Source organism: Hemitrygon akajei, chromosome 10 (assembly GCF_048418815.1).
Source record: "Hemitrygon akajei chromosome 10, sHemAka1.3, whole genome shotgun sequence".
Classification (NCBI taxonomy): Eukaryota; Metazoa; Chordata; class Chondrichthyes; order Myliobatiformes; family Dasyatidae; genus Hemitrygon; species Hemitrygon akajei.
Window position 1 is genome coordinate 15,000,383 of NC_133133.1, and position 26,565 is coordinate 15,026,947.

Below are 26,565 nucleotides of genomic sequence, written 5' to 3' on the forward strand. Positions count from 1 at the left end.
AACAACCACCATTATCAAACTAAACAGGCATTTTCCAAGGCGACTCTCTAAGTCAGCTATGGTTCTGCCCATCTTTAAACCTGCTCTCTAATGAACTGAAGTAGATGCAAATTGGGTACCAAATCAGAAATAATGAAATGAATTATACCTTGACACACCTTCTATCTCCTTCAAATGATTTGAAATTATATGCTGTTCATCAGTAAAGCTAAAACAATTAATTCAAATAGTAGAACTATTTTTGAAAGCTATAAACATGAACTTTGGTCTGAGTAAATGCAGAATATTAAACATAGAGGTACAGTAGAACTAACAGAATACAAAACAGAGCATCAGGATACAATACAACTGATGGATGATTATGAATCAGATGAGTATCTGGGATATCAACAAGCAAATAAAATAGATTAAGAGTGTGATAAGGGAAAAACTTAGGACAGAATTTACTTCAAGGCTTAAGGAAATATGCCAAACAGAACTCAATAGTAAAAATATAGCAAAGGCAAAAAAAACTCTTCATATCCATATTAACGTATTCTTTTGACATAATATCTTGGTCTGAAACCAATCTGGAAACTTTAGAAAGAAAAATAAGAATTGAAATGACAGTTTTCAGAAAACATAATGCACACTCAAATGCACTTAAATTACCTCTACCAAGAACAGACGGGGGAAGACGAACAACAGACATTAAAAATGTACACAACAGTCAGATGAATTTCTAAGGATGTACTTTCATCAATGAAAACAGGATTCAGCACTCCATGCAAGCACATGTAATTCTGATAAAAAGTACACACCATAAACTTAAATGTAAGCATAACCCAGAAAAATGGAAAAAAAAAATCACAACAGGAGAAAAAGTAACCAAAGGAAATTATTGCTTTTGAAGAAAAAGTTAACCAATGGAAGAGCATGATCCTCCATGGAAGACAACCCCCTCCATGGAAGACATCCCCTTGATCTGAGAAAACTAGATGTTGATAAGGAAACATTGAATGTCTAGCTCAGTGTTGGAGATCTCTTCCCAGAAACAGAAGGTCTCCTTCTGGCAATACAGGACCAGGTGGTTAACACAAAAAAATTATCAAAAATAGATAATAGAAGACCAAAAATTTCAAGATGGTAAATGTACAAAATGCCAAGAGAAAACAAACAATCCTACACAATACAGGATCCTGCAGCAGTTTAACTCAATCTGATTACTTACACAGGCACAATCAAGCAGCAAACATCATTCACCAAAATCATGCTTTAAAATACAAACTTATACAAAAAACCATACTTTACTATAAATACAAGCCTGATCCAGTTTTAGAGTCAGAACTCCACAAAATGATAATATGACTAATCTGTTATTATAGATAGGACAATTCATAATAACCACCCAGATATAATAATACAGGATAAAGAAGCAAGAACAACTTACCTAATAGTTATAGCCATTCTAAATAATAATCAATAAGTGAAAAAAACACCAGAAATATACTGAATTAAGAGAGGAAATTGAAAGACTTTGGAACATGAAAAGGGTATACATTTTCCCAACAGTATCATCTCAAAGTCACTACACAATAACATTAAACAATGTGTGTGTGTGTGTGTGTGTGTGTGTGTGTGTGTGTGTGTGTGTGTGTGTGTGTGTGTGTGTGTGTGTGTGTGTGTGTGTGTGTGTGTGTGTGTGTGTGTGTGGCCTCCGTTGGTTGTAGTCAACCATGGGTACTGTGCCTGTGGTACTCCAAGGCACAGTTGATATGGAGATCCGTCTGTTGCCCATGCAGTGGGACCCCTCTCTCCATGCTGATGACAGGTCCAAAGGAACAATGGAAGTTGATACAGTTTGGTGCCAGCAGCATCGCAGGAGTTGCCGTGCCGGTGCTGGGTACAGCAGTCAGCCGCTTTCGGGACTCCGACTCCGGATTTTTCCTCGGGTTTACTCCCAAAGCCTTTCCCGTGAGCGGGTATAGACGCAAGGCTGCCGAAGTTTGAAATCGGAGTTTTCCCTCTCCTAGATGAGCTACCATCTGTGGTTAATGAGACCCATCTGCTCGGAGCAACTGGTTTTAAGGTGCCAGTGGCCCGCCTTTGCCCCTTCTCCTGTCATTGAGAATGGCTCCGCTGAGCATAAGAACTATGTCACACGTGAAGGCCAGGCCTACGCAGCAATATATATGTAAATATTCAGAAAGCCACAATAGTAAGCATCTCTAGAATACTCTGAAAGTTCCTAGCAATTGAGAAATAATTGCGCTTGGCTATGCCTATGCCTCAGGTTTTATTAGCTTGAGCTGAGAAACAGAAATAATAATAAATTATACTGAGAACGTGATTTGTAGAGTCATTGGAAGTAAATCTATAGGCTTTGGATTTAGTTCAGAGTTGAGGTGAGTGATGTTATCCACGTTGGTTTAAGAGTCTAAAGGTGGCAGTGTTGGAACTAAGGCTCCTGTACCTCCTTCCCAATGGCAGCAGTGAGAAGAGAGCATGGCCTGGATGGTGGACGTCCTTGATAAGTTGACTTGTTCCTTACTGATTCACTGGGGTCCCATTTCCCTTCTGACTCACTGGACCCTAATTTCCACTCTCCTCTTCTGCTCACCAGCGACCCCTGTCCCCGCACTCCTCTTAAGCTTATCTGCTTCTATCCTTGCACTCCCTTGAAACTTAACAATTTCACAGGGTCATTTATTATTCTATTGTGTAACACCTAAAAAAGTGAATTTAATGTGTATTGGAATAATAATATGAACAACACTAAATAGTGTGGCAAATCTTCAATATACAGTGAAACTCCTGCTAGTTCAAAACCCTGAACGTGCTGGATTAATGGTATTGGAATTAGTTTATTATTGTCACATTTACCACAATACAGTGAAAAGCTTGCCTTGTATACTGTCCATACAGATTAAATCATTACACAGAGCATTGAGCTGGAATAAGGTAAAACAATAATGATACAGAATAAAGTGTAAAAGCTATCGAAAGAGTGCCGTGCAGGTAAATGATAAAGTGTAAGATCGTAACAAAGTAGATTGTGAGGCCAGGAGTCTATCTTATCAAAACTAGAGGGCAATTGAAAAGTTTTATCACATTAGGATTAAAAAGTTACTTGAGACTGGTGATATATGGTTCCAGACTTTTTTTTAATCTTCTCCCTGATTTGCTGTATTTCTCCAGTGCTTTGTGCATGTCGCTGAATGTAAAATGTAATCCTTTGTAGGGTGTTGTACTTGCATATAGTACCATATAAAGTCTTAATCATATATCTATATATTGCACTGTACTGCTGCCACAAAAAAACCCAACAAATTTCATGAGAAATGTGAGTGATAATAAACCCGGATTTTGATATTGGTCTCTATTTTGGACTGAGAGTGGGAAGGGGAATCATGGTTGGGAAAAGGGAAAGGGAGAGGGCGAGATGGGGAGAGGGAAGGGAGTGGGAAGCACCAGAGAGACATTTTGTAATGATCAGTAAACCAACTGTTTGGAGTCGAATGACCTTGCCTGGTAACTAAAGGCTGGATATGCCTGCACCCACACCACTCCCCACCCACCCCTCCCCCATCCCTGCCATTCCTTCTCTGTCACCTGTCCCAAACCACTCCCATGGTGAACACTCTCACAATTCCCAACATCTTTTGCTCCCACCAGGTTTACAAACTCACTCTCCACTCCATGTTGACAAATAGGGTCACTTTCTATGACTGATGTAATTTTTAAAGATTGGGATAGACTGGGTATTAAAAGCTTCCAGGATTTATTTGTTGGAGGAAGTCTCTTTTCGTTTGAGCAGTTGTCAACTAAATATAGCTTACCAAAAATCCACTTTTTTTCAATATTTACAAATTAGAGACATTTTGCAATCTCAAGTACCTACATTTCCTAAAAGTCCTGATAAGAATTTATTAGATGTAATTTTTAATTAGAAACCTTTTCATAATGGATCTATATCTAATATCTAAGGTATGTTGTTGGGAATGAGAAACATTCCTTTAAACAAAATTAAAAATCTCTGGGAACAAGATTTGCAGACTTAAATTTCTGAGGAAATTTGGAATGAAATTTTTAAATTGGTTAATACCTCATCGTTATGTGCCCATCACTCCCTCCTACAATTTAAAGTGGTCCACAGGGCCCACATGACTAAAGCTGTCTCATTTTTATTCAGATATATCTCCCTGTTGTGACAAATGTAACAATGGAGAGGCTTCATTAATTTATGTGTTCTGGACATGTCTGAGTCTTGAAAAATACTGGAAGGAAGTATTTCAAACTTTTTCTGTGCTTTTTAAAGTAAATTTTAAACCAAACCCTTTGACTGCCTTATTCGGTATTGTTGGAGGAAAACATAGTATTTTGGAGACACCTGATTTGCACATTTTGGCTTTTATTTCTCTTATAGCTAGGAGGGCATTGTTGCTTAGGTGGAAGGATGTTGCTCCGCCTCCTCATGCTCAATGGCTAAGCGATGTTATGTCATGCTTAAATTTAGAGAAGATTCGTTGTTCAATTTCTGAATCAAGACGAGACTTTCTAGCATTGTGGGGACCTTTTCTGAATTACTTTCAAAATCTGATTTGATATCAAGTACAGATGTTGGCTAATAATTGTCTTACCATATGATAAGGATTTTTTTTTCCTTTTTCTTTCTTTACCAAACAGATTTTCTTGGTAGTGGGTTTAGATTTTATTTGTATAATAATAAAATTATTACTTTTCAATATTATAATTCAATTTAATTTACATGAATATGGGGTAATTAAACTATAAGTGTGATTCGCATATATTGTAATTGATATATGATATACATCCTCCTGTACTCTGTATTCTTTTTTTGTAAGAAATCAATAAAAATACTGGAAAAAAAAGACAAATAGAGTGCTGTAAAGTCTTAGGCACCCTATGGATAATATCTACATCTTATATATATATATATATATATAAACTTTCAACTTTTACACAGTACTGTATAAAAAAGAAAAATAATAATAATAATAAATAAATAAGCAATAAATATCAAGAACAAGAGATGAAGAGCCCTTGAAATTAAGTCCATAGTTTGTGAAAAAGTTTCAATGTTGGGGTAAGTGAAATTGAGTAAAATTATCCCCTCTGGTGCAAGAGCCTGGTTGCTGAGAGATAATAACTCTTCCTGAACCTGCTGGTGTGGGTCCAGTGGCTGCTGAACCTCATTACTGATAGCACAACCAAGAAGAGATCATGGCCTGGATGATGGAAGTCCTTGATGATGCTTTCCTGTCACAGTACTGCATGTAGATGTGCTCAGTGGTTGTAAAGAGTTTAAGTCTCTTTTTAACAAACTTCTTAAGCCGTTGGCGTCTCAAATATTCTGTGTTATTGAAAGAGAACTTTATATTGGCAGTCTCACTGTGACTGTAGGAGCCAAGTATCTCTTTGTCTGTCTGTGTTGTATTTGGTGTTGCACGTTTACTATGGGTAATTTGTCACGTGGGTCATGGCATGGTAGAAATGAAGAGTATGGTTACGTATTCATGGTTTGCCTTGGGTCAGTTTTAGCCTGGTTAGAGCAGGGGATAGGCTGGTTGAAAGATCTTTTTTGTTGACTGCTTAATGTGAACACTTAGGTATGTTTGAATATGCTTAGATGGTTTTGTTCATGTCAGGGTTGCATAAAATGAAATATATATACTTTGATAATAAATTTACTTTTAACTTTTTAGTACTGGAGTAACTTTGATCAGTCAACTTGTACCATATTTAGGGAAGCTGTAGTTTGAAATAAGGGAGCAAAGGGCCATTATAATATAATTATGTGAGGCAGCATGCAAAATTCTGAAATATCTCTAACTACACATTCTTAACAAATAAGTTGTCCTGTTTTCATCTTCTTTCAGAATGTTCAAAGTATTGAGATCTGTTAATCATTATATATTAAGTTGTTAAATAGCATTATTTAAGTAGTATGTGGATAGGTACAAGGTGTGGTAGGGCTTGGAAGGACGTGAGTCAAACGTAGGAAATTGGGACTAATTGAGTGTGCACTGTGGTCGGCATGGACTGGTTGGACCAAAGGACTTGTATCTATTATTTTGCTCTGTGATTAATACAATTGTGTTGGCTTACTTTGAAATAAACAAACAAGATAGTAATTTCTTAGTGCCTTTTTTCAGTGTAGAATAAGTAATTTTGTTAGCCTTCTAAACTAATCTACACACTTTTTTCTGGCAGGAGTAATAATAATTATAATATTGCAGAGTATCTGTGTCAAAAAGAAGGAATTTTGCAGAAGTTGAGGGACTGAGCTGTACTAACCAAACACAGATAGATAACATTATCACACACTAAGTATACAAGTATCCCATGAGTTGAAGTTTATCCCTGGCTGGATGCACTAATTGTTTGATAATGTTCCATTTTATGATACCTTGGTTACATTGAAATCAATGAAATGGGAACTGCATTCACTACTCATTTGCTCATTTATTACATTAATTTAAGGATGAATTTAAGACTTAGGTCAGCTAGATCAAATGCAGCAATCAGTGTACAGGAGGTTACCTATGAAAAGATGACACAACTCTGTTGAAGGGTTCCACACCTTTCATGTGCCAGATTCATGAAGCCCATCAGTTTCAATTTAAAACCATAAATACTACAAAAGTAACAGTGATGTTCAAGTAACGATTACCTAAAGGTGCAATCTGCCAGAACTTTGAACATGAAAAATTAAATACCTGAGCCAAATGGTATATTTCCTTGCTAAAAATTCTTCACAAAATATTAAATAAGTAAAACAATCAGAATTCCGGATTCAAGATTATTTAATGTCATTTTCAGGGCACAAGTGTAAAAGAGAACCATAAGACCATAAGATGTAGGAGCAGAATTAGGCCATTTGGCCCATTGAGTCAACTCTGCAATTTCATCATGGCTGAGCCAATTTTCCTCTCAGCCCCAATCTCCTGCTTCTCCCCGTATCCCTTCATGCCCTGACCAATCAAAAATTGATCAACCTCTGTCTCATATATACATAAAGCAATGTCCTCCACAGCCGACTGTGGCAATGAATCCCACAGATCACCACCCTCTGGCTGAAGAAATTCTTCCTCATCTCTGATCTAAAATGATGCCCAGCTATTCTGAGGCTGTGTCCTCTAGTCTTAGGCTCTCCCACCATAGGAGACATCCTCTCAACATCCACTCTGTCAAGGCCTTTCACCATTCGATAGGTTTCAATGTGCTCACCCCTCATTCTTCTGAATTCTAGTGAATACAGTCCCACAACCATCAAACACACTTCATACAACAACCCATTCAATCCTGGAATCATTTTTGTGAACCTCCTTTGAACATTCTGCACATCTTTTCTAAGACAAGGGGCCAAAAACTACTCACAATACTCCAAGTGAGGCCTCAGCAGTGCCTTATAAAAATTACATCCTTGTTTTTATACTCTGGTCCTCTTGAAATGAATGCCACATTGCATTTGCCTTCCTCACCACAGCCTTATTAAAATTAATTATTATGGAATCCTGCACTAGGGCTCCCAAGTCCCTTCACTCCTCAGTTGTTTTGTATTTTCTCCCCATTTAGAAACTAGTCAACCCTTTCATTTCTTCTGTCAATGTACATGACCATACACATCCCAAGACTATATTCCATCTGCCATTTCTTTGCCCATTCTTCTAATCTGCCCAAGTCCTTCTGTAGCTTCTCTACTTCCTCAAAACTACCTGTTTTTCCACTTATCTTCATATCATCTGAAAACTTTGCAACAAAGCCGTCAATTTTATCATCCAAAATATTGACATATAACCTAAAAGGAATTCCAGCACAGACCCCTGTAGAACACTACTACTTACTGGCAGCCAACTAGAAAATGCTACATTTATTCCCACTGTTTGCCTCCTGCCAATCAGTCACTGCTTTATCCATACTAGAATCTTTCCTGTAATACCATGGGCTCGTAGCTTGTTAAGTAGTCTCATGTGTGACACCTTGTCAAAAGCCTTCTGAAGATCCAAGTACAAAACAACAAGTGATTCTCCTTTGTCTATCTTACTATTTCTTCAAAGAGTTCCAACAGATCTGTCAGGCAAGATGATCCCTTGAGGAGAGTGTGCTGACTACGGCCTATTATATCATGTGCCTCCAAGTACCCTGAGACGTCATTCTTAATAACTGACTTCAACATCTTCCCAATCACTGAGGTCAGACCAAATAGCCTGTAGATTTCTTTCTTCTGCCTTGCATCCATCCTGAAGAGTGGAGTGAAGTTTGCAATTTTTCACTCTTCATGAACCATTCCAGAATCCAATGATTCTAGAAAGATCATTACCAAGGCCTCCACAATCTCATCAGCCACCTCTTTCAGAACACTGGGGTATATACCATCTGCTCCAGGTGACTCATCTACATTCAGACCTTTTAGGTTCTCAAGAACATTCTCTCTAGTTATGGTAGCTTCACACATTTCACTACACCTGACGCCTGGAACTTCCAGCATACTACTAGTGTCTTCCATGGTGAAGACCTATACAAAATACTTATTCAGTTCATCCGCCATTTGCCTGTCCCCCATAACTACCTCTCTAGCATAATTTTTCAGCAGTCTGATATCCACTCTCATCTCTCTTTTACACTCTACGTATCTGAATAAAATTTTGGTATCCTCTTTCATATTATTGGCTAGCTTACATTCATATTCCATTGTTACTTTCTTAATTACATTTTTTAGTTGCCTTCTGTTGGCTTTTAAAAGCTTCCCAGTCCTCTAACTTCCCACTAAGTTTTGCTCTATTATATGCCCTCTCTTTGGCTTTTATGTTGGCTTTGACTTCTCATGTTCATCATGGTTGTATTATCATTCCTTTAGAATACTTCTTTCTCTTTGGGATGTATATGTTTTGTGCCTTCCGATTGTTTCCAGAAATTTCAGCCATTGCTACTCTGCCATCATCCCTGGCAGTGTTCTTTTCCAACCATTTTGGCCAATTCCACTCTCATGCCTCTGTAATGCCCTTTACTCCACTGTAATATTAATGCATCTGACTTTAGTTTCTCCTTCTCATATTTCAGGGTGAATTTGATCATATTATGATCACTTTACCCTGAGGGTTCTTTTACTTTAAGTTCTTCAATCAACTCCGGATCATTGCACAACACCAAATCCAAAATCATCAGTCCTGTATTCACCTTTTTCAATTTGTCTGTCTTGTGCTTTGCAATTCATCCTGTTAACTGCAATTTTGCACATTTAACAAGCTCTTCTCACTACACATTGCCTCTGTTTGCAAACCAGCTACCTCATCTTCAGCACTGTCATCAGCTTTTCCTACAATACTTTGAGCATTGAAGTATACATAGCTTAGGACACAAATCGTACCATGCTTAACCTTTTGTTTCCTAACTTTGTCTGAGGTCTTACTGACATCTACCTCCACAACCTTTCCACGAACTGTTCTGCCACTCCAGTTCCTAACCCCGCTGTGTAGCATTAACAAACCTTCCTGCTAGGACATTAGTGCAGTTCAGGTGCAAATAGTCCCTTCTGTTAGGCTCACATCTTCCCTGAAAGAGAGCCCAATAATCCAAAAATCTTATGACTTCCCTCCTACACCAACTCCTTAGCCATAGATTATAGACAATAGGTACAGAAGTAGACCATTCGACCTTTCAAGCCTGCACCACCATTCTGAGATCATGGCTGATCATCTACTATCAATACCCAGTTCCTGCCTTGTCCCCATATCCCTTGATTCCCCTATCCATAAGATACCTATCTAGCTCCTTCTTGAAAGCATCCAGAGAATTGACCTCCACTGCCTTCCAAGGCAGTGCATTCCACACCCCCACAACTCTCTGGGAGAAGAAGATTTTCCTTAACTCTGTCCTAAATGACCTACCCCTTATTCTTAAACCATGCCCTCTGGTACTGGACTCTCCCAGCATCTGGAACATATTTCCTGCCTCTATCTTGTCCAATCCCTTAATAATCTTATATGTTGCAATCCGATCCCCTCTCAATCTCCTTAATTCCAGCGTGTACAAGCCCAGTCTCTCTAACCTCTATGCGTAAGACAGTCCAGACATCCCAGGAATTAACCTTGTGAATCTACGCTGCATTTCCTCTATAGCCAGGATGTCCTTCCTTAACCCTGGAGACCAAAACTGTACACAATACTCCAGGTGTGGTCTCACCAGGGCCCTGTACAAATGCAAAAGGATTTCCTTGCTCTTGTACTCAATTCCCTTTGTAATAAAGGCCAACATTCCATTAACCTTCTTCACTGCCTGCTGCACTTACTCATTCGCCTTCAGTGACTGATGAACAAGGACTCCTAGATCTCTTTACATTTCTCCCTTACCTAACTCTACACTGTTCAGATAATAATCTGTCTTCCTGTTCTTACTCCCAAAGTGGATAACCTCACACTTATTCACATTAAACGTCATCTGCCAAGTATCTGCCATTCACCCAGTCTATCCAAGTCACCCTGAATTCTCCTAACATCCTCATCACATGTCACACTGCCACCCAGTTTAGTATCATCAGCAAACTTGCTGATGTTATTCTCAATGCCTTCATCTAAATTGGTGATGTAAATCCTAAACAGCTGTGGTCCCAATACCGAGCCCTGTGGCACCCCACTAGTCACCACCTGCCATTCTGAGAAACACCCATTCACCGTTACCCTTTGCTTTCTATCTGCCAACCAGTTTTCTATCCATGTCAATGTCTTCCCCCCAATGCCATGAGCTCTGATTTTACCCACCAATCTCCTATGTGGGACCTTATCAAATGCCTTCTAAAAATCAAGGTACACTACATCTACTGGATCTCCCTTGTCTAACTTCCTGGTTACATCCTCGAAAAACTCCAATAGATTAGTCAAGCATGATTTGCCCTTGGTAAATCCATGCTGGCTCGGCCCAGTCCTATCACTGCTATCTAGATATGCCACTATTTCATCTTTAATAATGGACTCTAGCATCTTCCCCACTACTGATGTTAGGCTGACAGGACAATAGTTCTCTGTTTTCTCCCTCCCTCCTTTCTTAAAAAGTGGGATAACATTAGCCATTCTCCAATCCTCAGGAACTGATCCTGAATCTAAGGAACAATGGAAAATGATTACCAATGCATCTGCAATTTCCAGAGCCACCTCCTTTAGTACCCTAGGATGCAGACCATCTGGACCTGGGGATTTGTCAGCCTTCAGTTCCATCAGTCTACTCAACACCATTTCCTTCCTAATATCAATCTGTTTCATTTCCTCTGTTACCCTATGTCCTTGGCCCATCCATACATCCGGGAGATTGCTCGTGTCTTCCCTAGTGAAGACAGATCTAAAGTACTCATTAAATTCTTCTGCCATTTCTCTGTTTCCCATAACAATTTCACCCAATTCACCCAAGGGCCCAACATTGTTCTTAACTATCTTCTTTCTCTTTACATACCTAAAAAAGCTTTTGCTATCCTCCTTTATATTCCTGGCTAGTTTGCATTTGTAACTCATTTTTTCTCCCCGTATTGCCTTTTTAGTTAAGTTCTGTTGTTCCTTAAAAATTTCCCAATCATCTGTCCTCCCACTCACCTTAGCTCCGTCATACTTCCTTTTTTTTTAATGCTATGCAATCTCTGACTTCCTTTGTCAGCCACTGTGGCCCCTTTCCCCCCTTTGAATCCTTCCTTCTCCGGGGGATGAACTGATTTTGCACCTTGTGTATTATTCCCAAGAATACCTGCCATTGCTGTTCCACTGTCTTTTCTGCTAGGATATCCGTCCAGTTAACTTTGGCCAGCTCCTCCCTCATGGCTCCATAGTCTCCTTTGTTCAACTGCAACACTGACACCTCTGATCTGCCCTTATCCTTCTCAAATTGCAGATAAAAACTTATCATATTATGGTCACTACCTCCTAATGGCTTCTTTACTTCAAGATCGCTTATCAAATCCTGTTCATTACACAACACTAAATCCAGAATAGCCTTGTCCCTGGTCGGCTCTCGTACAAGCTGTTCCAAGAATGCATCCCGTAGGCACTCTACAAATTCCCTATCCTGGGGTCCAGCACCAACCTGATTCTCCCAGTTCACCTGCATGTTGAAATCCCCCATAACTACTGCGATATTACCTTTGCCACATGCCAATGTTAACGCCCTATTCAACTTGCATCCAATTTCCGTGCTACTATTTGGTGGCCTGTAGACAACACCCATTAGGGTCTTTTTGCCCTTACTGTTCCTCAGTTCTATCCACACAGACTCTACTTCTCCTGACCCTATGTCCCCCCTTGCAAAGGACTGAATCTCATTCCTCACCAACAGGGCCACCCCACCACCTCTGCCCACATTTCTGTCCCTACGATAGCACGTATACCCTTGTACATTCATTTCCCAGGTCTGATCTCCCTGCAGCCATGTCTCCGTTATCCCAACAACATCATAGTTACCCATTCACACCTGAGCTTCAAGCTCATCCGCCTTATTTCTGACACTTCTGCCTTATTGTCTGTATAATCTTCCTAATTCTGGCCTCACTAGCTCATGGAACAGGTAGCAATCCTAAGATAACAAGTCTTGAGGTCCTGCCCTTGAACGGACCACCTATCTCCCCAAACTCCCTATGCAGAACCTTATCACTCATCCTACCCATGTCATTGGTACCTACATGGACCATAACCTCTGTCTGTTCACCCTTCCACTTAAGAATGCTGAGGACTCGATCTGAGATGTCCCCAATCCTAGCACTCAGGAGGCAACATACCATCCGGGAATATCATTCTTGCCCACAGAACCTCTGGTCCGTTCCCCTAACTAACAAAGTCCTTATTACTATAGCAACCCTCTTCTCCCCACTTCCCTACTGAGTCACAGAGGCAGACTCAGTGTCAGAGAGATGATCACTGAGACTTTCCTCTGTTAGGCCATCACCCCCAGTAGTATCCAAAGTGATATCCCCTGATGTTGAAGAGGATTGCCACAGGGGTACTCTGCACTGGCTTTTTAACCCCTTTCCCCTTCTTGACTATCACCCAGCACAATGGGTGTAACTACCTCTGTATATGTCCTATCTGGCACCTTCTCAGCCTCCTGAATGATCCGGAGTTCATCCAGCTCCAGTTCCAACTCCTTAACACACATTGTTAGAAGCTGCAGCTGGATGCACTTCTTGCAGTTGAGGTCATCAGGGAGACTGGAGGTCTCCCTGCTTTCCCAAATCCCACAAGAGGAGCATTCCACTATCCTGCCTGGTATCTCTACTGTCCTAGCTGAGCAGATATAAAGAAGGGAAGGAAAAGAAAACTTACCCTTGAGCTTTTCTTTCCTTTGCTTTCCCTGACTGAAGCCTCTCTTCATTGCAGCCTCAAAGAACTAAAGCCTCAAGATGACCACTCTGACTCTGTCCACTCAGACGATGGCCACTGCACTTACCCCGCCTTCCTTTAATTTGCTCTTGATAATTAATCCCAAATGCTCATTGGTCACTACAGTGAAAAAAGAGCAAATGCTCATTGGTCGCTGATCAAAGCTCTTTCAACCTGTTCCTACCTTTTCTACTTGGGTAATGGACCTGTTTGAAATCGTCCCTCCTCTCAAACCTTCTGATGTCCAGATTGGTCACTGGTCAAGGAACAAAATAATTGTTACTCTGGATCTGATGCAGTACAAAAACCCTCAGTAAGATAAAGAACATAATAAGAAAACACAATAAATATAAATACAGAAGATAGCTTATATATATTGATTGTATGTCCATAAAGTGATGCTGGACACAAGAGTGTCTGTACATAAGGTGACTGATAGGATATGATAAAGCAGTGGTGGTGGAGGGAGTGGAGAGGTGAGTTAGTGGGAGGAAGTGTTGTTCAGCCTTACTGCCTGGATAAGGTAACTATTTTTGAGCCTGGTGGTTCTGGTTGGCTGCTATTTAGCCTCCTCCCTGATGGGAGTGGGAGAAACATTCCATGATTAGGGTGGGTGGGATCCTTCATAGTATTCCTGGCTTTTTTTCTGTATATATGCCCTTGATGGTTTTTACATGGAAAAAATGTGCAAGTCAGACATTGAATCTTTATGTTCTTATCTTCTTAAAGGTAAATTAGATGGAATAAGTAGACCTGATTGAATGTGATGGATAATTCCTAACTAACCTACTTAACCTGCACGGAGGGTTCAGCTATACAGATATGCAGTTAATAGAAATTTAGGAAATGCTTTTTGAGTTGTCTAATGGTGTTTTTGGTTGACTTGGGGGTTTTTTTTAGCTTCAATTAACAAAAGTTAATTGGATTATTTTATACTTCCAAATGATTGCAAATGCTGGATTTGTGCCTCAAACGTGCCCTGATTGTTTCTGCATTAGTGCTGAGGTTTCAAACTGTTTACTTAGAACACGGGTTCTTAAGATCCCTTGGGGTCCATGGATAGATTCCAGGGGGTCTATGAATCTGGATGGGAAAAAATTACATCTTTGTTTTCACTAACCTCTAACTGAAATTTAGCATTTTGTTCAATGATGAACGTAGGCTACAAACCATAGTGGTATCAGCAGTACCTGTGACTTTGTCAGCAATAGAAATCACAGATATTTTCACATCACATTACAGTTGTTACAAATATCTCAAATTATCATTTATAACATTCTTTCCACTACTTGTCATTTAATGCATTAATAAAGAAACATTATTAAGATATATTAATTGTCACAAACTTGTCTTTTTTATTATTTTGATGACTGGATTTCAATACAATTGGTTTATCGTGTAATCCTATGTATTGATTTTGTATATTTAAATACATTATTCTGAGGAGGAGTCCATTGGGTTCACTGCATTGCCAAAGAGGTCCATGGCATAAAAAATTGTTAAGAACCCCTGGCCTAGAAGCTGTCTTCATTAGAATGGAATGGTAAAGTGATTCCAGTACTTTACAGCTCCCATTATACATTGCAAACCAGGTGCATCTAACACAGTCACTGAGAGAGATTTTTGAGAGGAGCTCTTGTACCAACTTCACTTGTAGCCACCAGGCATGAATTCCACATTGTCAAATGTTTGTGTGGGCCCAAGCAGCATAATTCATGAGGCTTTTGGAGAGACTTGACATTAAACATACATAATTTAAGGCATCACAATCACGGACCTACCCAGGGAATTGTCCAACATGACCGGAGCATTCAAACTGCAGGAGAATCATTTTGGAAATGATGAGGTGCTTTGTTGGGTCAAAGACAGAGGCGGTCTTTCTGTTTTCTCACTGTTCAATAGAGCAAGGTAGTTGTTACCAACAGAGGATGCTGGAATGTGTAGATAGCTCATGTTCTCAATATTATTTATTATTATTTGTATTTACACAGTTTTTCTTCTTTTGCAGACAGGTTGTTTGTCCATTTTTTTTAATAGGTTTTCATTGATTCTATTGTATTTCTTTATAACTAAAGTGAATGCCCACAAGAAAATGAATTTCAGGGTGGTGACATATATGTATTTTGATAATAACATTTACTGTGAATGTTGAACTTTGAACGTTTCCTCATAAGTTCAGTTAAACTTATGTTAAACTTTGAAATCCTCCCATAAAAAGGTCTCATCTCTAAAGTTTGAGAAATTTGGTCTATGGGGCGTCATGCAGCTGAATCTATAGTATCACAACAGATGTACCTAATACTGGATTGACCATTCAAGGACAGAGATAACAGGTTAGGGAATCTTCTGAACCTTTTACTGAATGGGTTTGTGAAGGTTCATTTGCTGATTGTATTCATGTGATCTTATAAAAGCATAGTAAATTATGAAAGAGGCTGGAAAGTTGTTTCCTCTGATATGTGAGACTAGAACTAGGGGACATAGCCTCAAGATTTGGGGGAGTAGATTTAGAACGGAGATGAGGAAGAACTGCTTTTCCTAGAGGTAGGTGAATCTAAGGAAATCTCTGCCCAATGAAGCAGTGGAGGCTACCTCAGTAAATATATTTAAGACAAGGTTGGATAGATTCTTGCATAGTAGGAGAATTAAGGGTTATGGGGAAAAGGCAGGTAGGTGGAGATGAGTCCATGGCCAGATCAGCCAGATCTTATTGAATGGTGGAGCAGGCTCATTGGGTCTGATGGCCTATTCCTGCTCCTATTTCTTATGCGCAACAGGTTTCTTGGAGAGTGGAGAAGGGTCAAGGGGTGTGAGATAAGGCCAAAAAGCTGGAGTTGAGGTAAAAGATCCTCAATGATCCCAGTGAATAGGAGAGCAGACAGGAAGGGCTGAAAGACCCTCTCGAACTGTTGAATTTGTGGGACATAATATTGGGTTAACAAACTGATAGCTTCCTTGAGAACGCTGGCTGGGGATGCTTTGGGAAGAGCAAGACAATTCATGGTTCATTTTACATTGTCAAATTATGCTGTATTTGTGATGGAAAGGCCTGTCACAATGTGAGTGAAGATTTATATTATGGCCATGCTTTTCTCTAGTGTCTGAAGAATAGAGGGTGTAGAGTAAACAAAATAGTTCCTTTCATCCAGTGAGATGGGGAGAAAATGCTTAGTTAGTATTTACACACCATCAGGGAATACTCGTTTCAGAGTGAGTAACTACTAGAATTTCTTCCTGCTCCAGAGACTTAAAGCAAAAGCATAGCAGAGGAAAAAAACAGGAAAAGATATTTCCACTCTGGTGGTCTGAATCAGATTTGACAGTGGTGTGTCATATTTTGCAGCTTCCCCTGATAGCAAAGGTATATAAATTGAAGAGACTGATCAAGCTTGAAATTATTTCTTTTTCCCTGAAGTATAAAGAGAAGAGGGAGAGCCTTTCATGGATGATTATTAACGGACAGCCTTCGGAACAGAATGTTAGGTGCTACTTAATGACTGACCTTGAGAAGTCTTGCTGACTTTTGTGGCTGCCAAGGAATTCATTCAATCAATCAATGGTTCATTATCATCAGAAGAGCCTAATTGAATTGCATATACTCAGTTAGGGTTCAGCATGAAAATTTATTGTGTTTTTGTCATCCAGTATTGATCAAAACGATAATATCACACAGAGACATAGGAAGCTAATCAGTCAAATGATGCATTATGGTCATAGCTGTTTTGAAAAGTGGCCATCAAGTTGTCAATGACTGATACTGTGAACGTGAATGGAAGAAAAAAAAACTACTTTTGTAGGCTTTTCTATTCTTGGGCATTGGTGTTTCCATGACGGGCCATGATGCAACATGCAACCAATCAGATACTCCCCTTGTGCAACCAGCCCAAGACTTTCCATGAAGCAACCAATCAGATACTCTCCATGGTGTAACCAGTCAGTATTCTCTCCATGATGCAACCAATCAGATATTCTCCATGATGTAAGCTGTCAGATATTCTCCATGGTGTAACTTTCACAAACTTCTGTAGATACACAGTGAGCTTCAGACCAGAAGTTCCTATAAAGGACTGTGAGAATACTGAGAGAATGATAGGGGTCTCTCTACCATTCATCGGGGACATTTATCAGTAGCGCTGCATATGCAGGGCCCTTAGTATTAGTAAGGATTCCACCCATCCATTCAGCATCCTCTTGGGATTTGTACCATCAGGCAGGAGACTCCAATGCATAAAAACAAGAACAGTCAGAATGAGAGAAAGAGTTTCTTCCCCAGACAATTAGGCTTCTGAATTCCCAACCGCATTTTATTCTAAGTGTCACTGGTAATCTGTTCTGTACCCTACAATATTTAAAAGTAATGAACCTTAGGACAATTTATGTGTGATTCATCTGTAGATTTTATCCTTACCTTCATAAGTTATCATGTGTTATGTGTAGTACTGTGCTTAGCAGCATGGTTTGAAAAAAGGTTCTTGAGTTTCTATATATGTTATGTGGTTATATTCATAATTAGTTAAATGACAATAAATTTGAGTTGGAAGTACCCTGACCAGTATCATCACGGCCTGATATGGAAGCACCAAATGCCCAAGAATAGAGATGCCTTCAAATAGTAAAGGATATAGTCCAGTTGATCACAGGAAATGCTCTCCGACCATTGAGAACATTGGAAGGAAATACAGGTAACTTTTAGGTCCCACATCACCAGGTTCAGGAACAGTTATTACCCTTTAACCATCAGGCTCCTGAACCAGTATGGTTAACCTCACTCACCTCAGCACTGAATTGATTCCACAACCTGCAGACTCGTTTTCAAGGACTCTACAACTCATATTCTCATTGTAAGCGGATAGGTCTCTGGTTCCTGACAGGATATCCCTAAGACCTTGAGGGAAGTTCGTGTAGAGTGCCAGGGGATTGGTGTATTGCTCATGTGGTTCCATTGTTGAAAAAGGGTTCTAAGAGTAAACCTAACAATTATCGACCTGTAAGTTTGACGTCAGTGGTGGGTAAATTAATGGAAAGTATTCTTAGAGATGGTATATATAATTATCTGGATAGACAGGGTCTGATTAGGAACAGTCAACATGGATTTGTGCGTGGAAGGTCATGTTTTACAAATCTTATTGAATTTTTTGAAGAGCTTACTAGGAAAGTTGACATGGGTAAAGCAGTGGATGTTGTCTATATGGACTTCAGTAAAGCCTTTGACAAGGTTCCACATGGAAGGTTAGTTAGGAAGGTTCAATCGTTAGGTATTAATATTGAAGTAGTAAAATGGATTCAACAGTGCCTGGATGGGAGATGCCAGAGAGTAGTGGTGGATAACTGTTTGTCAGGTTGGAGGCTGGTGACTAGAGGTGTGCCTCAGGGATCTGTACTGGGTCCAATGTTGTTTGTCATATACATTAATGATCTGGATGATGGGGTGGTAAATTGGATTAGTAGGTGGTGTTGTGGATAATGAAGTAGGTTTTCAAAGCTTGCAGAGAGATTTAGGCCAGTTAGAAAGAGTGGGCTGAAAGATGGCAGATAGAGTTTAATGCTGATAAGTGTGAGGTGCTACATTTTGGTAGGACTAAACAAAATAGGGCATACATGGTAAATGGTAGGGCATTGAGGAATGCAGTAGAACAGAGTGACCTAGGAATAATGGTGCATAGTTCCCTGAAGGTGGAATCTCATGTGGATAGGGTGGTGAAGAAAGCATTTGGTATGCTGGCCTTTATAAATCAGAGCATTGAGTATAGGAATTGGGATGTAATGCTAAAATTGTACAAGGCATTGGTGAGGCCAAATTTGGAGTATTGTGTACAGTTCTGGTCACCGAATTATAGGAAAGATATCAGCAAAATAGAGAGAGTACAGAGGAGATTTACTAGAATGTTACCTGGGTTTCAGCACCCAAGTTAGGTGAAAGGTTGAACAAGTTAGGTCTTTATTCTTTGGAGTGTAGAAGGTTGAGGGGGGGACTTGATAGAGGTATTTAAAATTATGAGGGGGAAAGATAGAGTTGACGTGGATAGGCTTTTTCCATTGAGAGTAGGGGAGATTCAAACAAGAGGACATGAGTTGAGAGTTAGGGGGCAAAAGTTTAGGGGTAACACGAGGGGGAACTTCTTTACTCAGAGAGTGGTAGCTGTGTGGAATGAGCTTCCAGTAGAAGTGTAGAGGCAGGTTTGATATTGTCATTTTAAAAAAAATGGATTGGTATATGGACAGGAAAAGAATGGAGGGTTATGGGCTGAGTGCAGGTCGGTGGGACTAGGTGAGAGTAAGTGTTCGGCACGGACTAGAAGGGCCGAGATAGCCTGTTTCCATGCTGAATTGTTATATGGTTATATGGTAATTTATATACTATTTATTTATTATTTTTGTATTTGCATTGTTTGTTGTCTTATGCACATGGGTTGTTTATCAGTCTTTGTGTATAGTTTTTAATTGATTCTATAGTATTTTTCTATATTTTGCATCAGTCTTCACTGTGGAAGACAGTAGCAATATGTCGGATGTTGTAGTGTGTGAAGGAAGAAAGGTGGGTGCAGTTACTATTACAGGAGAGAAGGTGTTCAAAAAGCTAAAAGACTTAAATGTACATAAGTCACCCAGATCAGATTAACTGCATCCAAGGGTTCTGAAAGAGGTAGCATTAGAGATTGTGGTGGCATTAGAAATGATCTTTCAAAAATCATTGGCCTCTGGCATGGTGCCAGAGGACTGGAAAATTGCAAATGTCATTCCACTCTTTAGGAAAGGAGGAAGGCAGCAGAAAGGAAATTATAGACCACTTAGTCTGACCTCAGTGGTTGGAAAGATGTTAGAGTCAATTGTTAAGGATGAGGTGATGGAGTACTTGGTGACACAGCACAAGATAGGACAAAGTCAGCATGGTTTCCTTCAGGGAAAATCATGCCTGATGAACTGTTTAAAATTCCTTGAGGAGATTACAAATAGGATAGATAAAGGGGATGCAGTGGAAGTTGTGTATTTGGACTTTCAGAAGGCCTTTGACAAGGTGCCACACATGAGATTGCTTACCAAGGTAAGAACCCATGGTATTACAAGAAAGTTACTAACATGGTTAGAGCATTGGCTGATTGGTACGAGGCAGTGAGTGGAAATAAAAGGATCCTTTTCTGGTTGGCTGGCAGCAACTAGTGGTGTTCCACAGGGGTCAATGTTGGAACAACTTCTTTATATGCTGTGTATCAATGATTTAGATGATGGAATAGATGGCTTTGTTGCCAAGTTTGCAGATGATATGAAGATTGGTGGAGGGGCAGGTAGTGTTGAGGAAACAGGTAGGATGCAGAAGGACTTAGACAGATTAGGAGAATGGGCAAGAAAATGGCAAATTAAATACAAAGTTGGAAAATGCATGGTCATGCACTTTGGTAGTAGAAATAAATTTGCCAACTATTTTCTTAATGGGGAGAAAATCCAGAAATCTGAGATGCAGAGGGAGTTGGGAGTCCTTGTGCAGAACACCCTGAAGGTTAACTTGCAGGTTGAGTTGGTGGTGAGGAAGGCAAATGCCATGTTAGCATTCATTTCAAGAGGTCTAGAATACAAGAGCAAGGATGTGATGCTGAGGCTTTACAAGGCACTGGTGAGGCTTCACATTGAGTATTGTGAACAGTTTTGGGCCCCTCATCTTAGTAAAGATGTGCTGGGATTGGAGAGGGTCCAGAGGAGGTTCACAAGGATGATTCCAGGAATGAACGGGTTATTATACAAGCAATGTTTGATGGCTCTGGGTCTGTACTCGCTGAAGTTCAGAAGGATGATGGGGGATCTCATTGAAACCTTTCGAATGTTGACAGGCCTAGACAGAGTAGATGTAGATAGGATGTTCCCATGGTGGGAGAGTCTAGGACAAGAGGGCACAGCTTCAGGATAGAGGGGCGCCCTTTCAAAACAGAGATTTCTTTAGCCAAAGGATGGTGAATTTGTGGAATTTGTTGTTATGTGCACCTGTGGAGGTCATTTGTAGAGGCCAGATCGTTGGGTGTATTTAAGCCAGACATTGATAGGTTCTTGATTGGACGTGGCATCAAAGGTTACGAGGAGAAGGCTGGGAACCAGGGTTGAGGAAGAGAATAAAAAAGGGATTAGTCATGATTAAATGGTAGAGCAGATTTGATGCCCAGATGTCGATGTCTTATATTGAATATACACATGAACATGAATCTCAGTGTAGTAAATGGTGACATACAGGCACTTTGATAATAAATTTACTCTGAACTGTGAAGAATATCAACATGACCACAGAAAGTACCGAAGGAGTATTCAGGATGTTATTGAGAATTGAGAGTTCATGCATTGGAATCACTTAAGGGCTCTGGTTGAACAGTAGAAGGAATGAAGCACTTCCAAAACTACCTTTCACGAAACTTAGCTTCTCTTTCAAAAGGAATTGATAGCTTTTTTGCCATCTTTACAAAAGATAAATGGAGGGATAGGTAATGCTGAGGAAGTAAGGAATCTGTAGAAGAACTTAGATAGGAGAAAGGGGAAAAATGTGGCAGATGGAAAATAGTGTAAGGAAGTGCGCGGTCATGCACTTTGATAGAAGGAATAAAAAGCAGACTATTTTTCTAAATGATTAAAAATTCAGAAATCAGAGCTACAAAGATTGTCCAAAGGTTAATTTGCAGGTTGAGTCAGTGGTAAGAAAGGAAGTTGCACAGTACAGGAAATTAACAGTACAAGAATGTAGTGCTGAGAACACGCACAGAATGCTGGAGGATCTAAGCAGACCAGGCAACATCTATGCAAAAGGGTAAACAGTTGACATTTCGAGCCAAGACCCTTCACCAGGACAGGAAGAAAAGATGAGAAGGTAGAGCAAGATGATGGGTGGAGAGGAGGAAGAAGTACAAGGTTGCAGATAGCAGGTGAAACTGGGAAGGGAGAGGTGTGAAATAAAGAGCTGGGAATTTTCTTGGTGAAAGAGATAAATGGTAGGAGAAGGGGATATCTGATAGGAGAAGTTAGAAGACAATGTAAGAAAGGGAAGGAGGAGGAGCATCAGAGGGAGGTGATGGGCAGGTGAGGAGATAAGAAGAGAGAGGGAAATGGAAATGGAAATGGTGGGGTGGGGCAACTGCCAGAAGTTCAAGAAATTGATGTTCATGCTTCAGGTTGGAGGCTATCCAGACAGAATATAAGGTTTTGCTCCTCCAAATTGAGTGTGGCCTCATCACGGCAGTAGAGGAGACCATGAACTGACGTGTTGGAATGGGAATGGGTAGTTGAACTGAAATAGGTGGCCACCTGGAGATCCCGCTTTTTTGGCAGATGGTACATAGGTGGTTGGCAAAGCAGTCTCCGAATCTACAACGGGTCTTACTGATATAAAGAAGACCACACCGGGAGCACCAGATACTGTAGTTGACCCCAACAGTCACTCAGGTGAAGTGTCAGCTCACCTGTTTGGAGGCCTAAATGGTAGTGTGAGAGGAGACACACGGTCAAGTATGGCACTTGTTCCACTTGCAAGGATAAGTACCAGGAGGGAGATCAGTGGGGAGGGATGAAGAGCCAAGGAAGTCGCGTAGGGAGCGATCCCTGAGGAAAGCAAAATGTAGGGGCAGCGGCTTGGTGGTAGTGGTCTTTACTTCACCCCTCCCCCTCCCAGTTTCACCAACACCTACTACCTTGTACTTATTCCTCCCTCCCCCTCCTTCTTGCTGTAACTTCTCATCCTTTTTCCCTGTCCTGATGAAGGGTCTTGGCCCAAAACGTCGACTGTATACTCTTTTGTGTAGATGATGCCTAGCCTGCTTTGTGTGTATTGCTTGGATTTCCAGCATCTGCAGATTTTCTCTTCAATGTAATGCTGAAGCTTTATAAAGCACTGGTCAAACTGCATGTGCAGTATTGTGAGTAGTAATGGGCCCATTATCTAAGAAACAATGTGCTGGCATTGGAAAAGTTCCAGAAGAGGTTCACAAAGAGGTTCACAAGAATGATCCTGAAAATGAAAAGATTATTAATGTACCAGGAGTGCTTAATGGCACTAGACCTGTACTTGCTGGAATTTAGAAGAATGAGAGAGTGCATCTTACTGAAAATGATTCAAATGTCCTAGACAGAACGGATGGGGCGTGGATGTTTCCAACTTTGGGAGAGTCTATGATCTGAAGACGCAGCTTCAGAATGCAAGGATGTCCTTTTAGAACAGAAATGAAGAGAATTTATTTTTAGCTAGAGTGTGGTGAATCTGTGGAATTCATTGCCAGGTCATTGGGCAGACTTAAAGTGGAGCTTATTAGGTTCTTGATTAGTCAGGGTGTCAAAAGTTAAAGGGAGAAGACAGGAAAATGGGTTTGAGACGGATAATAGTCAAATGTCAGAGCAGACGGGATGGGCGAAGTGGACTAATTCTATTCTTACATCTTATGGTCTTGCCCAGCCATCAGGCACTTTCTACCCCATATGTGGATGAGCCCATAGTTCCCAGAATGACCTCATCCACCTCCTCAGAACTCACTTTACTGAAATGGAAGCAAGTCAACCTGAAACCTAAGAAAACAAGGAGGAAGGGCCTAGTGTTGGACAGTGTACACAACTATTGGTTCAGCACAGTAGAGTCTGCATGTCAGGAAGATATGGGAAGGAGCAAAGATGTCTAATAAAAATAGAGTGCTAAAAATGCTCAGCAGGTCAAGCAGTTTAAATGCAGGAAGAAACAGAATCAGCATTAAATGTCTTTTGTTGAATTTTCTCTGTCCTTAGATGCTGCCTAGCCTGCTGAATATTTCTAACATTCTTTATTTTTATATGTGAGTTTCTAATATTTTCTGATTTACCTCATGCTTTCTGTACTTGTTTATTCAAAGAAACATCTTCCATCAAATTCATCCTTGGCATTTGGCACTAGCCATGCTAAATAGTCACATCTGCACCTTTGAAGTTCATTGTTCTGAGGCCAAGGGGACAAATTTGTGCAGAAGAATACACAATGTTATTATCCAGCACCTTTATCACATTGACAGGGGGGTACATTTTTAAGCAGACATGCCTTAGCAGGCTTTTGCTAGCTCACCATCCAATACATAATGTAAGATGCAACAGACGAAATGCTAGAGGAACTCAGCAGTTCAGGCGGCAGCTATGGAAATGAATAAACAGTCAACGTTTTGAGCCAAGACTATTCATTACAACCTTAGCCTGAAACATCAATTGTTTATTCATTTCCATAGATGTGGCTTGACCTGCTGAGTTCCTCTGGCATTTTGTGTATGTTGCTCTGGATTTCCTCCATCTGCAGAATCACTTTGTATACAAAGTTAAGATCTCTTCTTCCTTAAATCACTACACTGATCTATTATTTTGAGATGCCAATCCATTTCAAGTCCATCTCTGACAGTCAAATTCCTTCAGTGATTTCATGGGTGAAAGGATATGTATAAAGTAAATCTTTGAAATATTTATGCTTCTAAAAGGCCAGTGTCATCTTAAATGCCTTCTGTTTTAGCCAGTCTCTTGGCATTCACACATGTGGACCAATGAAGAACCCTACATCTCCTCAACCATTTAATTCTTGAACCACTATGCACAGTCTTAATCACTACCTCATTATAGCAACACTATGACAACCAAACTTCACTAAAAAGAGCTTTTATTTGTTTTAATTCAGTTCTTATTTGGTCCAATGCTTCACCTTCTTTTTAAACATAGAAACATTGAAAACCTACAACACAATACAGGCCCTTCGGCCCACAAAGTTGTGCCAAACATGTCCCTACCTTAGAAATTATTAGGCTTATCCATAGCCCTCTATTTTTCTAAGCTTCGTGTACCTATCCAAAAGTCTCTTAAAAGACCCTATTGTATCCACCTTCACCACTGTCACTGGCAGCCTATTCCACGCACTCACCACTCTCTGAGTACAAAACTTACCCCTAGCATCTCCTCTGTACCTACTCCCCAGCACCTTAAACCTGTGTCCTCTTGTGGCAACCATTTCAGCCTCTGACTATCCAATTCTATCAGATTCTATCATCTGCAACCCTTTGTTATCCCCATCTATTACTTCCAGCCTCTACTGCTATTTTCTCTCTCCCCTCCTCACCTAAACCCACCTATCACTTGCCAGCTCTTGCTCCACCACTAACCACTTTGCCTCATCTTCTTATACTGGTCATTTTGCTGCTATTTTTTCAGTTCAGGTGAAGGGTCTCTACCCCTAAATGTCAAGTTATGCCCAATATCCCCTAATCTGCTCAGATTATGCAGGGATTTGATTTTTTTACCACATTTCAGCATCTGTAGTCTCTTGGATCTCTAACTCTGTGACTCTGTGCCGGTCAACCGATGTAGAAGCTATTGTTCATAGCTGCTTATCACTACAAACATCATCTACAGCCTGCAAACCAGGTTTGAATTGTTGATTTATCATGTAAAAAGCCAAGTAATCTATTCCACTCACACCTGCATTCCTCTGAAGGCCTTGTTGATTTGCCTATGCAAATCAAAAGATGACGTGGTAGTGTAGTGGTTAGTACAAAGCTCTACAGTGCAGATGACCTGGGTTCAATTCCCACCACTGCTTGTAAGGAGTTTGTACGTTCATCCCATGACCTCATGGGTTCCTCCAGGTGGTCTGGTTTCCTCATAATGTCCAAAGACCTACTGGTTGGTTGGTAGGTTAATTGGTCAAATCAGGGGGCGGCTGGATGGCCCACTTGAGGGGCCAGAAAGGACTGTTCCATGCTGTATCTCAGTAAATAACTGAATAAATAAATACACTATCTAATCACTTGTGGGTCAGTTCCTACCAGAAATAAAATTTTGAGTGCAGTTTACTTGATAAAAGGAGAAATCATTCACATTCCCATTTGATTAACCTTCTACTGCACACCTACCACACAGTTTCTACTCATGGACCATCAGCAGTTCTTACTGCCAGGGCTGCAGCCTATCTATTAAAAATGCAAAAGCAAAAGCAAACCCTCACTAAAAAGTTTGAAAATCATTGTCATAAATTTTGGAACATCAGTTTGCTGGGAGTAGCGAACATTCCTGTTTGTGGTTCTTCATACAGACTAATTCCAAGATTCCTGTAAAATAGCATCTGCATAGACCTTACGAGGCACCACATAAGCAACAGAGCAGCTCGGGCTGTATCTATAGAGAGCAATGGACAGTCAATATTTTGGGGTCAAGACTCTTCAGCTGGTGTTGTGGTAAAAATGAATGGTGC

General features: G+C 40.3%; 1 protein-coding gene across 3 annotated transcripts in view; it reads left to right on the top strand.

The window, feature by feature from the left end:
* il1rapl2 (interleukin 1 receptor accessory protein-like 2) overlaps window positions 1-26,565 on the top strand; it is a 1,249,784-nt gene that overhangs the window by 610,628 nt on the left and 612,591 nt on the right. The window lies entirely within an intron of this gene.